Consider the following 18,557-nt stretch of genomic DNA (forward strand, 5'->3'; position numbering starts at 1 on the left):
TTTTACTTTTTAATGTAGCTATTAGAAAATTTAAAGTAATTCTTGTGTCTTGCATTCTATTTCTATTGGACAGAGCTGCGCTGGACTCTATTGTCCAGTGGTATCCTGGGTCTGACCATGATGTCTCATTGATTAAAGCTTTTCCAAAGCAGAAGATGAGATGAGGTAAAATTTGAGATGAGGTCAAATTAAGGGAAAGTACATAAAGGGCAAAGGTAAAATAAGGGCACTTGTCATAGCAAACACCCTCTTCCAACAACACAAGAGAAGACTCTACACAAGGACATCACCAGATGGTCAACACCAAAATCAGACTGATTATATTCTTTGCAGCCAAAGAGAAGCTCTATGCAGTCAATAAAAACAAGACCAGGAGCTGACTGTGGCTCAGATCATGAACTCCTTATTGCCAAATTCAGACTGAAATTGAAGAAAGTAGGGAAAACCACTAGACCATTCAGGTATGACCTAAATCAAATCCCTTATGATTATACAGTGGAAGTGAGAAATAGATTTAAGGGACTAGATCTGATAGATAGAATGCCTGATGAATTATGGACTGAGGTTCGTGACATTGTACAGGAGACAGGGATCAAGACCATCCCCATGGAAAAGAAATGCAAAAAAGCAAAATGGCTGTCTGGGGAGGCCTTACAAATAGCTGTGAAAAGAAGAGAAGCGAAAAGCAAAGGAGAAAAGGAAAGAGAGAAACATCTGAATGCAGAGTTCCAAAGAATAGCAAGAAGAGATAAGAAAGCCTTCTTCAGCGATCAATGCAAAGAAATAGAGGAAAACAACAGAATGGGAAAGACTAGAGATCTCTTCAAGAAAATTAGAGATACCAAGGGAACATTTCATGCAAAGATGGGCTTGATAAAGGACAGAAATGGTATGGACCTAAGAGAAGCAGAAGATATTAAGAAGAGGTGGAAAGAATACACAGAAGAACTGTACAAAACAGATCTTCACGACCCAGATAATCACAATGGTGTGATCACTGACCTAGAGCCAGACATTCTGGAATGTGAAGTCAAGTGGGCCTTAGAAAGCATCACTACGAACAAAGCTAGTGGAGGTGATGGAATTCCAGTTGAGCTATTTCAAATCCTGAAAGATGAGGCTGTGAAAGTGCTGCACTCAATATGCCAGCCAATTTGGAAAACTCAGCAGTGGCCACAGGACTGGAAAAGGTCAGTTTTCATTCCAATCCCAAAGAAAGGCAATGCCAAAGAATGCTCAAACTACTGCACAATTGCACTCATCTCACACGCTAGTAAAGTAGTGCTCAAAATTCTCCAAGCCAGGCTTCAGCAATATGTGAACCGTGAACTTCCTGATGTTCAAGCTGGTTTTAGAAAAGGCAGAAGAACCAGAGATCAAATTGCCAACATCTGCTGGATCATGGAAAAAGCAAGAGAGTTCCAGAAAAACATCTATTTCTGCTTTATTGACTATGCCAAAGCCTTTGACTGTGTGGATCACAATAAACTGTGGAAAATTCTTCAAGAGATGGGAATACCAGACCACCTGACCTGCCTCTTGAGAAATTTGTATGCAGATCAGGAAGCAACAGTTAGAACTGGACATGGAACAACAGACTGGTTCCAAATAGGAAAATGAGTACGTCAAGGCTATGTATTGTCAGCCTGCTTATTTAACTTCTATGCAGAGTACATCATGAGAAATGCTGGGCTGGAAGAAGCACAAGCTGGAATCAAGATTGCCGGGAGAAATATCAATAACCTCAGATATGCAGATGACACCACCCTTATGGCAGAACGTGAAGAGGAACTAAAAAGCAAAGCCTCTTGATAAAACTGAAAGAGGAGACTGAAAAAGTTGGCTTAAAGCTCAACATTCAGAAAACAAAGATCATGGCATCTGGTCCCATCACTTATGGGAAATAGATGGGGAAACAGTGGAAACAGTGTCAGACTTTATTTTTTGGGGCTCCAAAATCACTGCAGATGGTGGCTGCAGCCATGAAATTAAAAGATGCCTACTCCTTGGAAGAAAAGTTATGACCAACCTAGATAGCATATTGAAAAGCAGAGACATTACTTTGCCAACAAAGGTTCGTCTAGTCAAGGCTATGGTTTTTCCAGTGGTCATGTATGGATGTGAGAGTTGGACTGTGAAGAAGGCTGAATGCCGAAGAATTGATGCTTTTGAACTGTGGTGTTGGAGAAGACTCTTGAGAGTCCCTTGGACTGCAAGGAGATCCAACCAGTCCATTCTGAAGGAGATCAGCCCTGGGATTTCTTTGGAAGGAATGATGCTAAAGCTGAAACTCCAGTACTTTGGCCACCTCATGCGAAGAGTTGACTCATTGGAAAAGACTCTGATGCTGGGAGGGATTGGGGGCAAAAGGAGAAGGGGACGACAGAGGATGAGACGGCTGGATGGCATCACTGACTCAATGAACGTGAGTCTGAGTGAACTCCAGGAGTTGGTGATGGACAGGGAGGCCTGACGTGCTGCAATTCATGGGGTCACAAAGAGTCAGACACGACTGAGTGACTGAACTGAACTGAACTGAACTGAAAATAAGGGCAGAAATGAAGTTTTTTCCCCCACCCCCTTCCCCTGGCTATGCTTACAACAGGGTCTGAAAGAAACTTGTAGCATTGTAAAGGTGAAAGGTACAGATTGACATCTGTGTTATATCACCCATACCCTGCTAGGTATTTATCTACCCTGTTGTGGAGGATTAGAGTCTGCTGAAATACTTAAGACTCCTCCTATGAGGAGCTTGGTCTGTGTCTGTCACACACACACACACACACACACACACACACACACACACACACACCAGGCTCTGTGACTGCTCCACCAGCTCTGGGTCCAGTTTCTAGGAGGAATGGAAGTCTCTGCTGCCTTCTTCAAGAGCCTTAAACACTGTGGGAAGAGTTTTACTTCCTCTCTGGAGAGTGATGACTACACGAAGGAGAAGAAAACAGTTGAACCTACCCTTCCTCCCCACTGTGTACACTGAGGTGCTAGGATATGCAAGGGAAGCCATCTTGGATCCTCCTGACCAGACCGGCCACCAGCTGATACCACCAAGCACCTCCGTTGATATCACATGGAACCAAAGACTCGCCCAGCAGAACCCTGCCCAAATTCCTGACCCATGGATTTATAATAAAAAGGTTGAAGCTACCAAGATTTGAGTAGTTTATGATGTGCAGTAGTCAATTGAAAAACCTGTAAATCACCCACTGTCGGCTTGTGTGTTTGCAGGCGGATACTACAACTCCAGTCAAATATTCATTTAATCACACACCAGAACACATAGGTCTTGAAAGAAAGCAGTAGAGAGTCAGGGATATTAAGGCCAATTTACAGTCTTGAATTCAAGGCTAAGAAGTTAGATTTTATCACAGAGGCGGTAGAGAGCTACTAGCTATTTTGAATGGGGAGTAATTTAATCACGGGTATGCTTTATAAACATCACTTAACATCTTTGTGAAAAATGGATTGGAGAAAGGAGAGATTAGAAGTGAAAAGGCCAGTTAGATAATCCAAAATTCAACATCTCTGATGGAAGTACATTGCCAGAATCCAGGGTAGTGACAGTGGAAAATTTCCTGTGTTTCTCAGCTGGGAAGACATTGAACCTGGGAGCTACTTGAGAATGTCTAGAGCTGTTTCTGATTATCACAATGACAGATGGGCATTTAGTTGACAGGGGTCAATAATGTTAAATAATCTGCAATGCATAAGATAGTCCCACAAAATGAAGACTTATTCTACCCACCATGCCCTGTTGAATCATACTAGTAGATAGAAGACTCTACATGAAGTCAATAGAACTTAGCAAGGGACCGAATGAGGATGGAGCAAAGGGGGAAACAGGAGTCAGTGACCATGCTGAGGTTTCTAGATAGGATTACAGGTATCATAAACAGGCATTTCCCTGGTGGCTCAGATGGTAAGGAGTCCATCTGCAATGCAGAGATCCAGGTTTGATCCCTGGGTTGCGAAGATCCCCTGGAGAAGGGAATGGCTGCCTAACCCCGTACTCTTGTCTGGAGAAGTCCATGGACAGAGGATACTGGCAGTCTACAGAGATGGAAATTCAGGTAAAGGAACAGACTTGGGTGGAAGTTGTAAAGTTTAAGTTGCTCACGAAGCCTCCAGCGGGTGGTATCTCACCTGTAGCAGGATGGAAGTCAGCATACACTCAGAAAAGAGGCCATGGGGTGGTGGTGTTGTAAAGCCAGCCACCACTGTCCCATGTATAGTTTCCACCACTCTTCAGGGGCTGCATATTCACTGCCTTGGGTCTTATACAAGGTGCATTGCTCCCTGTTTCATCAGAGCAGACTGCCCTCTGGGGACAGCTGTCAGCATTTAGAGATCATCTAAGCTGGAAAGCCAGCAAATCTGGAAAACTCAGCAGTGGCCACAGGACTGGAAAAGGTCAGTTTTCATTCCAATACCAAAGAAAGGCAATGCCAAAGAATGTTCAGACCATCACACAATTGCACTTATCTCACACACTTGCAAGTGAAAGTCACTTAGTCATGTCAGACTCTTTGTGACCCCATGGATTAATACAGTCCATGGAATTCTTCAGCCCAGAATACTAGAGTGGGTAGCCTTTCTCTTCTCTAGGGGAATCTTCCCAACCCAGGGGTCGAACCCAGCTCTCCTGCATCACCGGCAGATTCTTTACCAGCTGAGCCACAGGGGAAACCAAAGTAATGCTAAAAATTCTCCAAACAAGGTTTCAACAGTACATGAACCATAAACTTCCAGATGTTCAAGCTGAATTTAGAAAAGGAAGAGGAACCAGAGATCAAATTGCCAACATCCCCTGGATCATAGAAAAAGCAAGAGAATTCCAGAAAAACATCTACTTCTACTTCATTGACTATGCCAAAGCTTTTGACTGTGTGGATCACAACAAACTGTGGAAAATTCTTCAAGAGATGGGTATACCAGACAACCTGACCTGCCTCCTGAGAAATCTGTATGCAGGTCAGGAAGCAACAGTTAGAACTGGACATGGAAAAACTGACTGGTTCCAAATCGGGAAAGGAGAACATCGAGGCTGTATACGGTCACCTTGCTTATTTAAATTATATGCAGAGTACATCACGCAAAATGCCAGGCTTGATGAAGCACAAGCTGGAATCAAGATTGCCAGGAGAAATATCAATATGCAGATATTGGTATGCAGATGACACCACTCTACGGCAGATAGCTGCTGCTGCTGCTAAGTCGCTTCAGTCGTATCCGACTCTGTGTGACCCCAGAGATGGCAGCCCACCAGGCTCCCCCGTCCCTGGGATTCTCCAGGCAAGAACACTGGAGTGGGTTGCCATTTCCTTTTCTAATGCATGAAAGTGAAAAGTGAAAGTGAAGTCTCTCAGTTGTGTCCAACTCCTAGCAACCCCATGGACTGCAGCCTACCAGAATCCTCCGTCCATGGGATTTTCCAGGCAATAGTACTGGAGTGGGGTGCCATTGCCTTCTCCAATGGCAGAATACTAGGAGGAACTAAAGAGCCTCTTGATGCAAGTGAAAGAGGAGAGTGAAAAAGCTGGCTTAAAACTCAACATTCAAAAAACTAAGAAAATGGCAATGGGTCCCATCACTTCATGGCAAATAGATGGGGAAACAATAGAAACAGTGAGAGACTTTATTTTCATGGGCTCCAAAATCACTGCAGATGATGACTGCAGCCATGAAATTAAAAGACACTTGCTCCTTGGAAGAAAAGCTATGACCAACCTAGACAGCATATTAAAAAGCAGAGATATTACTTTACCAACAAAGGTCCATCTAGTCAAAGCTATGGTTTTTCCAGTAGTCATGTATGGATGTGAGAGTTGGATCATAAAGGAAGCTGAGTGCAGAAGAATTGATGCTTTTGAACTGTGGTGTTGGAGAAGACTCTTGAGAGTCCCTTGGACTGCAAGGAGATCCAACCAGTCATTCCTAAAGGAAATCAGTCCTGAATATTCACTGGAAGGACTGATGCTGAAGCTGAAACTCCAATACTTTGGCCACCTGATGTGAAGAGCTGATTCATTGGAAAAGACCCTGATGCTGGGAAAGACTGAAGGCAGGAGGAGAAGGGAACGACAGAGGATGAGATGGTTGGATGGCATCATGGACTTGATGGATCTGAGTCTGAGCAAACTCCAGGAGTTGGTGATGGGCAGAGAAGCCTGGCATGCTACAGTCCATGGGGTCACAAAGAGTCGGACATGACTGAGTGACTGAACTGAACTGAAGCTGAGAAATGTGATTGGAGGCAGGGAGGATGCCGGGCTAAGGAGTGGCAACCATGGTCTGCAACAGGCTCTGCTCCTTCCCCACCATGTAGACCCAGCCGAGCAGTTGACCTTCTGTGAAACAGCAGTGTTTGAACCACTGGATGTGCCATGAGGAAACTGTGCCAATTCTAAAGGACCACTGCTCCAGGGTAAGGCCTTCATCATGACGGTCCTCCTGCAGGTGGGGGAAGGGTTCTCACAAAGCCACAAGGGGCTCTCTAAAATGACAAGCCAGTATCCCACAACAGAAGAAAAGGGGGTTTCTCATGGATATTCAGGTTCAGATGATGGACAACACAAGCTTTGCGCTTTCTCTCCCTTGATTCTCTTCTAACCTAAGGCCTGTCTTCTGCTCATCTTGTGCCTGCTCTTTTCTCAAGGACTGGCAAGAAGCAGCTCTCGCTGTTCCACTAGGTGCCCACGTCAGACCCGAGCCTGCCCGTTGCTTCAGCACCCTCCTTTCTCTCTCCCTCCAGGCAGGTGCAACAAGACTGGTTTTCTGTGTGAGAAATAAAGCGGAATATGGCAATGACCATCCATTGTCATTTCTGCGATACATTACAGAGCAAGGAAGTTTGGGGAACCATAGCAGCTAAGTGACACCTTTGCTCCCCAGGGTGGTATTTGAAAGTGACGTCATCCCCCAACACCCAATTAAAATTCACACCCTTTAACCTCCACAGTCATCTGAGATCCCTGTCATCAAGTCTGATTCCGGTAAGATGCCTTGATATTTTAAATTATTTGTCAGCCTGGCACAGCAAATAAACATTTGTGAAATTCATTTCAAAAGATGTTAACACTGGTGAAACCCATGTGCCCCCAGAGGGATTATACAAATTTCCATGTCAAATATTTGAGGCAAAGTACTTGTAGAGACACAGTGTTTTTTTGTGTTTTGATGCCTTTCATTTCCATAAACTAGATTACTTTCTGAAATTACTTTCACACAGAGAACAGTTTCTATTGAATTCCAGTCAGTGAACTCCTCTGAGTGTGAGGTGAATAAAATATCTCGGGGCTGCGAGGCCTGCTTGATGCATACATACCTGTGTTGTGTAAGGAGGGCAAACTGAGTTGAGATGTTATCTTTAGAGAGCTCATGTACCCAGATCTGCTGTCTTACAGTAATTGCTAAACAACCAATTCATTTAGAGCCTAACAAGGAAGCTCTGGGGCTTTTTCTTCCCTCCCCATCTCTCCTACCTGGCTAACAATGACTCCAGCTCTGTTGTTAACTGGAGATTTTGCTGGCAGGCAGCTGCTTGCTACAGCGAGGTTCTCCCACAGTCAAGTTTTATCTGCTTCTTGCAAACACTGATTCTGCCAAAAAAATTCGCACAAAAAAATTTGATCCGAGCAAACATTGTCCTATTGTCCTAGTTCTGTCAAGCCCATAAAATTAAAACAGACTTAGTTTTCTTAAAGGGAAGAAAAAAGAGAAAAGTGGTTGAAGGCCCAAGTAGAAGAAAGCTGCTGGGTTCGAAGTTGCTGAAACAAACAGGCATTTCCTATAGGTGTGGGCTCCCATGTGGTGACAGAGTGGTGACTCCTATCTGGGTGGGGACAAAGGGGACAATCTCTCCTTAGATAAAGCCACTAGAGGGTCTTATCTTCCAGGGCTAGGAGGGAAGAGTTCCCGGATCTGGGGTAGACATTTCCTAGCAAATCTAACCTTGACCAACTTGAAAATGACCAGCTGATTAGCATGTGAGGATAACAGGAACCCAGGTGTGGCCCTGAAAACATCAGCAGTCCTGGTGCTCTCACGGCGAGGGAGGCAGAACAAAAGGGCAGTGGTCTCGAGCAGGCAGGACTTGTGTCTGGTTTTGTTTTTTTCCAGAAAGTGGCAGTGAAGAGAGCAGTTTCCAGCTCGACTCCTCAGGGTGAGGGGAAAACCACTGGAGGGTGTAATCCAAGGAGCCAGCTGATCTGATTTGCTTTTTTAACAAGATCACGCAGGCTGCTGAGTTGAGCAGACCAACAGAAGGAAAGGTAGAAGGTTGTTGGAATGACCAAAGTGAGACATGATGTTGACTTAGACCAAAGTGGTAGCAGAGGAAATGATGAGAAAAGATTCTAGATTTATTTGAAGGTGAACCAACCCTTTCAGGGTGTTTGAATAAAGGAAGATGAAAGGATGACCCCAAACTTCTTGTCCTGAGCAGATGGGAAAATGAAGTTGCCATTCGTTAATACTTAGTGCTGTTCTTAGTTGCTCAGTCGTATCAGATTCTTTGCGACCCCATGGACTATAGCCTCCCAGGCCTCTCTGTCCGTGGGATTTTCCAGGAAAGCATGCTGGAATGGGTTGCCAAGCCCTTCCCCAGGTCCCAACCCAGGTCTCTTGCATTGCAGGTGGATTCTTTACATCTGACCTACCAGATAGAGAAGGCTACAAATGGAAACGAGGATTTGGACATACAATCTTGATCTTGAGATGTTTATTAGACTTCCCAGTGGAAAAGTCAGATAGAGAAGGTAGTCTACATGGAATATAAATTCGAGTCATCTATTTGTCTGTTTATAGATGCATTTAAAACCCTTGAAGGTGGATGAGATCATCAAAGAGGTGCAAATAAAGATAAGAAAAAGTCCTGGGACACTTCAACCTTAGGCAGATTTGTAGCCTATCAAAATGTAATACAAATGCATAATCAGCTGACTTTGTACTGAAAAAAAATTCGCTATCTGGTCACTGAATGGACCCTGGAGGACTGAACCGCTGGAGGCATATTATAAAGAAGACAAGGCAAGGTCACAGGAAATGGTGACATCTAAGGGGCTGGGAGGGACAGTGGTGATACCTACCATCTTCAGAGAAGAGTCGCCCAGGAAATAGAGGTTGTGGCAAAGGTCCCAGTGCAGGTGAGGAAGACTGGGTGTGCTGGGAAGTCATTAAAGAGTTGAAGGAGAACATAAAGAGACAAGTGAGCTGATGCCCAAGGAACAGTCTCTCTTCAAAAGTCTTGCTTGGTCTCCTTGTTCCTCCTCCATCCTCTATTTCACTGCCCTCACTCTGAGCCCTCCACCCAGTGCCCATTTGTGCACCCACAGGCAGCCCCACACATTCTCTTCCCATCCAGGAAAGAGACAGGCAACACGGTGCCCTCTGCTGGAGACAGGCCTGAGGCTGAATGGGAAGATGCTCAAGAGCCGGCCTCGCCGTTCAGTTCTCTATCCCCTTCCACGACTTCATGTTTCTTCATCTCCTCCCCACGGCCCCTGTTCTCTTCACATGTCTCTACTGTCTTCTTACCACCAGGCTAGAGACTCCATGAGGAAGAGACTTTGTTTTTGTCATCACTGTATCCTAGTGCCAGGAACTGTGCCTAGCACATAGAAGGTGCTCAATAAAATTCTGTATAATGGACTTCCCTAGGGATCCAGTGGTTAAGAATTCACCTTGAAATGCAGAGGAAACCAGTTTGATCCCTAGTCTGGGGAGATTCCACGTGCCTTGGGGCAACTAAGCTCATGCACCGCATCTGCTGAAAACTACACACCCTAGGGCCTGTGTTCCACAATAAGAGGGTGGCCTCTGGTCGCGGCAACTAGAGAAAGTTCTCTCACAGCAGCAAAGACTCAGGGCAACCAAAAAAAAATTAATTAATTTAAGAAGATAAAGTTCTGCATTGATTAAATGGATGATATGCTGAAATACAAAGAGGGTTACCAATGCCAATACCTCCCAACTACTTGATTTCATACACGTTTCATCATCTCTCCTAACCTCAGTGTTTTGGAACTATAAAATGGAAATCTTACCTATCTGTAGGTTGTGAGAATTAAAATTAAATGGGATTATTTTTGTAAAGCACCTGGTCCATACTAGGTATCCACAAAACGTGTTCTCTGTACATACCCTCACTTTGGAGCTAAGAGAGTAAAGGCAGAGAGTTCTAACTCTGAACTCAGTGATGAGAACCAGCTTCTGGCACATGGGTTCTCTCTAGCATCACAGAGTCCTAGGAAGGAAGATATTTTAAGTGTCAGAGAATGAATTCTCAAGGTAAGAATTGCAATATTCTAGCAAGGCTTTAATAATGTAAAACAACATGGTTAACAAAGTTTCTCAGAAAGGAACCATATAATATTTTCTAAATGAAAACTTGGCACAGATTAGACATTCAGTAATATTTGATGAATGAATAAATGGAAAGTGAGATCAGTTAAAACTTCACCTAAAAGTGAAGACTTTACTAAATCTCACCCTAGATTATAAACAAATTTAATCTTAAAGAAAGTAACCTACACTACATCTTCAAGAGCTCTCATTTTGTCAGTGGGTTTTCCTTTGATCAAATGGTAAAATGCAAAATTTACATTTCTGTACTGAAAAAAATTATATTTGATTCTAAATTTCTTTAATTTTCCCAGAAAAATGTTAATATCTTAGTAATTATGCATGAGATTTAAACACTTCAAACATCCCTCATCCTCCGCCGTTCTTTTGTACATTCTGTATTGTTCAGAAGATGTTTCTCTCTACTTGCAAGATTCTCACTAGGGTCCAGCGGAATTCTGGGCACAGAAAAAAAATAAAAGGAAATGATGCTTTTCAGTACCTGCCTACTACCACTCCAACTCCCTACAGCCAGGTCAGCTCTGGAACGATCTGCTCATCTCAATTCCTGCCTCTGTCCTGCCCTGTCCCCAGCACCCCGCCAGCATCTACATCCATCTTCACCTCTACCCTCTCTCAATGCTTCCTCACCTCCATCTTTCACTGTCTTCATCGCACAACATCCTTAGTCTCAGGTTTGGAATCAGGGATACTCACGAGGATTTTTTCTTGGGAGATGAAGTATCTGAGTTGTCTTAGGAGAAAAATATTTTTGAGAGTCAGTGTCTTAATCAGGCTCCTTGCAAAAACAGGCAAATGTGAAGAGGAGCAAGAGGTCCCCCAATCCCATCCTGAAGGTTTTAATTCTGGCCTGTGCTCCCACTGCCCACAGACAGAAACCCAGCCAGCAGTGGGGCTCTAGCTCTCAAGAACCCCCTGGTTAATGAAGTTGCTATCAAGGGGCTGCTTGCTACTTACAGTATTCAAGCAAAGCCCTCTCTTCTCCAGGACCTCCCAGGCAGGGGTAACATGGAGCGAATAGTGGGCTGGCATATGTCTCCACCCACCTTGGGGAGCAAGTCCCCTCCCCCTCCACCAATGTGGGGTTAAATGCATTCCCCTCAGGAACATAATGACTGTCCCTCTCCAGGTAGCACATGGCTATCCTTTCCACAAGGCATCACATCTGGAAGCTTTGATTCTGTTTTGCAGGTAATTAATTTGCTGTGAAAACAAACACTTAGAGAAAGCAAACTTGTCTCAGGGATGCAAATAACCATGGATGTTCTATGTTTTAGAAAGACTGCTGAACACCGCTGGTTTCCTGAATGGCTTTATTACATGTGTGAACCATCAGAAATTTAGCCTCACTCCCAATCAACGTGAGAGATTTGTAATGACAAACTTTGTGACAGAAAGACAAATGAGGAAATCTCAGGACCAAATTAGGCATAATTAGTATCCATACAGGAAACTCTCCAGTAACCTGGCAATTTGCAGCCAGGGGAGGACACATGCGGCATTGTCTTAACAACAAGTTCATCAAACGTGTAATTAGCCACCGGCCACCAGGCACCTTTTGCAAACTGAATCTGAGCTGCTGCCAGTCACAGACTGGCCTGCAGACGCCTCACAGCAGAAGCCTAGGTGGATGGGCAAATACAGTGTGTACCAGGAAGGCAAACAGCCAAGCTTGTCTGGCTTTTTTTTTTTTCTTAATTGATTGATTATTTATTTAGTTATTTTGGGCTGTGCTAGGTCTTCATTGCTATACTCAGGCTTTCTCTGGTTTTGGCGAGCAAGGGCTACACTTCGTTGCAGTGCGTGGGCTTCTCATTGTGGTGGCTTCTCTTGTCGCCGAGCATATGCTCTAGGTGGTCAGCTTAATAGTTGTGGCATGCAGGCTTAGTTGCTCCGAAGCATGCGGGATCTTGCAGGACCAGGGATCAAACCTGTGTGCCCTGCATTGGCAGGTGGATTCTTAACCACTGGACCACCAAGGAAGTCCATATCTTTTTATCTGATGGACTCACAATATTTTTCCTTATTTTAATGAAGTTAGATTTCAGGGGTCAATTTCACTCAAGTTACTTTCTGAAGCAAGAAGCCCAAGGCATCGCTTTTTGTCAGAGTTTAATGACAGCCATGAAGACAGATGGCCTGTAGAGGATGGCCTTGATTCAGACAATTAAATTTTCCATTGGAAGGAGTTGATTTCAAGCACTTCTATTAATAATAAGGAGAAATAATCATAACTATGGTACTCACATCCCCTGTATCCAGCTTAGTGAGAAAGGCTACACGGCCCCACCTCTCCATTCCAGCACTGCAGAAAGAATTAGCTGAAAAATATTGTCTCTGCAAATAAAAAATAATAGTTCATCCAATTAAGCATGACCAATAAAGATTAAACTTTGTGGCTTTTCTTTCTGGACATATCTGTCAATTCACTCTAGGACCAATATAGACTATTTCTCTCAGGAGGTAAGATTACAAAGGAAGAAAAAATGTTCTCAGAGCTCAGTTGGTAATTAATCTTTGCATATGACTTCCTCATAGTTCCCATTAATTATCAATATTCAATCATGTATTAAAAATGGATTTTTCTTTGACAGAATTTAGCTGTTTATAAGACTTACTATATCAAACTTACTTCTCACATAATCACAGAACTTGGCCTTGCAAACCTTCATTACATTTTTACAAATCCTTTAGTCGAAGGTTACATGCAAACACGTTAATAATAGCCACTTCAGCAGGATCAATGTGCAAAAATTGGTATCAAAAGTGAATATAAGCATGTCAATCAGTTGTAATGTGTGGACTTTACTTGTATTCTGATTCAAACAAACAAAATTTAAAAAAAAATTATATGCCATTTTGAAATTGGAAATTGAACACTGGATATTTTTAAAGAAATGCTTGTTTTTAGGTGTTATAAATGTATTATGATTATATTTAAATATTGATGAATAAGATAATATGATACCTAGGAGTTAGTTGAAAATAATATAAGAAGAAATCGGTATAGTTAAAATAACACCGATCATTAGTTGATAAATGCACACGGGAGATTTTTATGTTTCCTCAGCAGAAAGTTACAGTTTTAAAAGAAGTAAAGCACTTGAAGGGCTTCCTAGGTGGCTCAGTGGTAAAGAATCTGCCTGGCAATACATGAGACACAGGAAATAGGGGTTCGATACCTGGGTCAGGAAGATCCCCTGGAGGAGGAGGAAGTGGCAACCCACTCCAGCATTCTTGACTGGGAAATCCCATGGATAGAGGAGCCTGGTGGGTTATAGTCCATGGAGGTGCAAAGAGTCGGACACAACTGAGCAGCTGAGCATGCATGGAAAGCCCTTGAAGTCAACACAGGCGTTGTCTCTCTCAAGATCGCTCGTCAGGTAGCAATCACTTAATAGAAAGAAAGCCAGTTCTTTTCAATGATGAAAACTCTAAGTTGGAGGCATCAAACCAAAGACCTGCTGACTGAATCTGGCTTGCCCTTATGTTTTGCTCGGCTTTTCTTGCAGTCACACGACTTGGCAACCCCAGGCCAACAATACTACTTAGTAGCACTCAGCTGGAGCTAAGAAGAGGCTGCCCACTTTGGATGGGGCAGGATGACTAGACTGCCAGTCCCTACCAGGCCCACTTAATTCATTCACATTATGGATGTAGCTGGGCTTTGGACCTGTGCTCTTAGAACAACCCTCTGCAATTATTCAGGAACCCATTGCCTGAAGGCAAAGGACTTAAAATCCACTTTTAGCAATTACAGCCAGCTACCCACAGCTTCCCTGGTGGCTCAGATGGTAAAGAATCTGCCTGCAGTGCAAGAGATCTGGGTTTGATCCCTGGGTAGGGAAGATCACCTGGAGAAGGGAATGGCAACCCACTCCAGTATTCTTGCCTGGAGACTTCCGTGGACAGAGGAGCCAGGAGGACTACAGTCCTTGGGGTCACAAAGAGTCGGACACAACTGAGTGACTAACACTTTGACTTTTCACCCACATTTTCAAACCAGTCCCTTTTCTCAAAAAGGGCACAATTTTCTCAGAGGCTAGAGGAGACCTTGTAGACCATCTAGTCCAGTGGTTCTCAATGTTGGCTGCAACGCTAGAATCATCCAAGGGGATTAAAAAAATTCCAAACTGCAATCTTCAATCAAAGCCTTTAAATCAGATTCTCTGGGGGTCCAGTGGTTAGGACTCAGAGTGTTCGCTGCCCTGGGCCTGAGGTTCAATCCCTGGTCAGGAAACTAAAAATCCTGCAAGACTTGTGGCATGGCCAAAAAGAAAATCAGACTTTCTAGGAGTAACATGTAAATATGTCTGACCCTCCCTCCAGGCTAGCAGTCTGACTTGCATTGAGGTAGGCCTTACCCTCCAGGCAACCTTGTGGCTCCTGATCACCTAACCATGCCCCAGATTACTCAGGCCCTTACACAGCCTTCTGCTGCTCGGGCCTTTGAAAATGTCCTCTGCCCTAGTGACATCCTTTCACATCTTCAGATACCATCTGCTACCAATGCCTTCTCTGATTTCCTTCCCCAAGCCAGACATTTCTCCCTCTTTGACCCCCCATAGCAAGTAACTGATAACTTTCTTCCTACATTTACTCTATTCTACCTGTGCCTCAGCTATTTTCTATACCTGCTTGTCTGTACATACTACATTTTAACCTCCTGGAGGCCGGGTGTTATGTCTTCATTATTTTATCCCCACAGCATGTTTGGAAACAAGTACTCTAAGATGTCAGTGAGATGAACAGAGCTGCATTAGATGACTGGGAGCTCATTTCATAATCTTAAGTAATACCCACGTATTTTTAAAGTTTGTCTTGTGTTTTGTTTTGTTGGCTTACTAACAGGGGGAATGGGAGCTAGGTATTTTTATTTTAGAGACAGGTATATGAGAGTAACAAGAGTATTCTACTTAAAGCCATTTGGAGTTGATGGCAGAAAAGAAGCCACAAGTCCAGCTTGCTGGCTCTCACATCAGTCTTTCCTTTTCTCCCTTTTGGATAGTGTTATTCCAATCAAGGGACCAGGAACACTTGATACATTCTCTGTTCTTATTACTACCAGGCAGGACCAAGGGCTCTAAAAAGAACGCCAGAGACCTTCCCTGACCTTTGCCCCAGCCAATCGATGAGAGCACTCAGCAGAGCTGGCACCCAGTAAGTCCTCAACAAATCATAGTTGTTACCCTATTATTATTACTCAAGTATCTGGCCAAGTCCAAGTGCAGAATGAGAATCATGTGTGTTGAGTGCCCCAAAGTCCTCACTCACTGGTCCTCATGGAAAGCTCAGGGCAGTAGTGCTTATTATTTTTTAAAATCAGAAAGACTTTTCAGAACTGAAGACAGCTATAAACCCCCTCCTCAAAAAGGTGTACATGCATACCAATTTTGCATACCAGTTCAGGGACTCTGTGGCCTGGCTGAAGCTCACCATTCTTGACTCCTTCAGAAACTCTGGCCCACACTGGACTGATCCTTTGCACTTAGACCTGACAGATCCATGCAAAATGCCAGCACCGAAGGGCACATGATTGTATGCACACTTACTGGCTATGTGGTCTTGGACAAATTACATATCCTCTCTGCTTCTCATTGTTTTTAAACATATAATAGGGATTTTACCCCCTCTTTACCCACAGGATTTTTAAGGAGCTTAAAAATGAAACACTGTTAGTCTTTTATTTTTTAATGCCTGGCACATTAAAGATGCTCAAAAAAGATTATTTCCATCTACCCAGGCAGAAAGGTCTAGAACTCTAGCACGCTGATTACTAGGCCAAGAGAATATGAACACTCTACCTGTTTGACCTGTCAGAATTCTAATCAAATAAGAGGACTTGTACCACATCCTGAAGGTCAAACCCTCAGGGTTTGTCAGCCTGGGGTGGAATGATCTGCTTTCAGAGGCTGGCTTCTCTTTTTACCACAGGACAGAGAGGTGATTTGGCACATTTGAATTGCAATTGAATGTAAACAGAGCTCTTGTGACTCACTGGAGAATATAGCTGGGTGTCTGGTAGATACACGAATCCCATTTTTACATTACTCTGTGGTTCTGTTCTCCAATACCACACTCCAAACAAGGAAATTAAATTAAGCATTGCTTAAAATGCCTCAGACAATAATATAAGTTTGTATTAAATGAATTTAGTGTCATTTTCTTGTTTGGAGTGGAAGGTGGGAAAACACTGGAGTGCTGGAAAGAGTAAATAGCTAACTCGATTAATCCTATTGAAGGAGAGGATGGAGCCACACGAGCGACTTTTGTGTGTGTTTGGTTAATATTTTACTGAAAATTGCTATTAGCTCTAACTGATCCGAATCAAAATCCACTGTGTAATATTAGCCAACAACTTAATAGCTGAAGTATGGGATGCAAGGCTTGACATGATACCAGGCTATTTCAGTTCAGTTCAGTTCAGCCGCTCAGTCCTGTCCGACTCTTTGAGACCCCATGAATCACAGCACGCCAGGCCTCCGTGTCCATCACCAACTCCCGGAGTTCACTCAGACTCATGTCCATCGAGTCAGTGATGCCATCCAGCCATCTCCTCCTCTGTCGTCCCCTTCTCCTGCCTTCAATCTTTCTCAGCATCAGGGTCTATACATAATAATATCTTTGAGTTCTCCTGTAGGAGAACTCTCCAACACCACAGTTCAAAAGCATCAATTCTTTGGTGCTCAGCTTTCTTCACAGTCCAACTCTCACATCCGTACATGACCACTGGAAAAACCATAGCCTTGACTAGACGGACCTTTGTTGGCAAAGTAATGTCTCTGCTTTTCAATATGCTATCTAGGTTGGTCATAACTTTTCTTCCAAGGAGTAAGCATCTTTTAATTTCATGGCTGCAGCCACCATCTGCAGTGATTTTGGAGCCCCAAAAAATAAAGTCTGACACTGTTTCCACTGTTTCCCCATCTATTTCCCATGAAGAGATGGGACAAGATGCCATGATCTTTGTCTTCTGAACGTTGAGCTTTAAGCCAACTTTTTCTCTCCTCTTTCACCTTCATCAAGAGGCTTTTGAGTTCCTCTTCACTTTCTGCCATAAGGGTGGTGTCATCTGCATATCTGAGGTTATTGATATTTCTCCCGGCAATCTTGATTCCAGCTTGTGCTTCTTCCAGCCCAGCGTTTCTCATGATGTACTCTGCATAGAAGTTAAATAAGCAGGGTGACAATATACAGCCTTGACGTTCTCCTTTTCCTATTTGGAACCAGTCTGTTGTTCCATGTCCAGTTCTAACTGTTACTTCCTGACCTGCATATACATTTCTCAAGAGGCAGGTCAGGTGGTCTGGTATTCCCATCTCTTTCAGAATTTTCCACAGTTTATTGTGATGCACACAGTCAAAGGCTTTGGCATAGTCAATTAAGCAGAAATAGATGTTTTTCTGGACCTCTCTTGCTTTTTCGATGAGTTGAACGGTTCTATGAAGACCTATAAGACCTTTTAGAACTAGCACCCAAAAAAGATGTCCTTTTCATTATAGGGGACTGGAATGCAAAAGTAGGAAGTCAAGAAACACCTGGAGTAACAGGCAAATTTGGCCTTGGAATACGGAATGAAGCAGGGCAAAGACTAATAGAGTTTTGCAAAGAAAATGCACTGGTCATAGCAAACACCCTCTTCCAACAACACAAGAGAAGACTCTACGCAAGGACATCACCAGATGGTCAACACTGAAATCAGATTGATTATGTTCTTTGCAGCCAAAGATGGAGAAGCTCTATACAGTCAACAAAAACAGGACCAGAAGCTGACTGTGGCTCAGATCATGAACTCCTTATTGCCAAATTCAGACTGAAATTGAAGAAAGTAGGGAAAACCACAGAGAAGGCAATGGCAACCCACTCTAGTACTCTTGCCTGGAAAATCCCGTGGACGGAGGGGCCTGGTAGGCTGCAGTCCATGGGGTCGCTAGGAGTCAGACACGACTGAGCGACTTCACTTTCACTTTTCACTTTCATGCATTGGAGAAGGAAATGGCAACCCACTCCAGTGTTCTTGCCTGGAGAATCCCAGGGATGGGGGAGCCTGGTGGGCTGCTGTCTATGGGGTCGCACAGAGTCGGATACGACTGAAGCGACTTAGCAGTGGAAGTGAGAAATAGATTTAAGGGCCTAGATCTGACAGATAGAGTGCCTCATTAACTATTGAATGAGGTTCG

The 18,557-nt window shown here is 43.6% G+C and overlaps 2 long non-coding RNA genes across 2 annotated transcripts in view; one reads left to right on the forward strand and one right to left on the reverse strand.

Annotated features, from left to right (window-relative positions):
* Positions 1–5,893: 5,893 nt before the first annotated feature.
* Positions 5,894–13,656, reverse strand: LOC129621577 (uncharacterized). The gene is made up of 6 exons (XR_008699460.1): positions 13,560–13,656; positions 12,625–12,714; positions 11,008–11,110; positions 7,966–10,814; positions 7,497–7,613; positions 5,894–6,789 (listed from the first exon to the last, which is right to left on the reverse strand). It is a non-coding gene; the product is annotated as an uncharacterized LOC129621577 (long non-coding RNA).
* The window catches only part of LOC129621578 (uncharacterized), a 42,243-nt gene continuing 30,641 nt past the window's right edge, over positions 6,956–18,557 (forward strand). The window contains exon 1 of the long non-coding RNA XR_008699461.1: positions 6,956–7,007. This is a non-coding gene — a long non-coding RNA (uncharacterized LOC129621578). The remainder of the gene's footprint in view (positions 7,008–18,557) is intronic.

Source organism: Bubalus kerabau, chromosome 10, assembly GCF_029407905.1.
Source record: "Bubalus kerabau isolate K-KA32 ecotype Philippines breed swamp buffalo chromosome 10, PCC_UOA_SB_1v2, whole genome shotgun sequence".
Taxonomy (NCBI): Eukaryota; Metazoa; Chordata; class Mammalia; order Artiodactyla; family Bovidae; genus Bubalus; species Bubalus kerabau.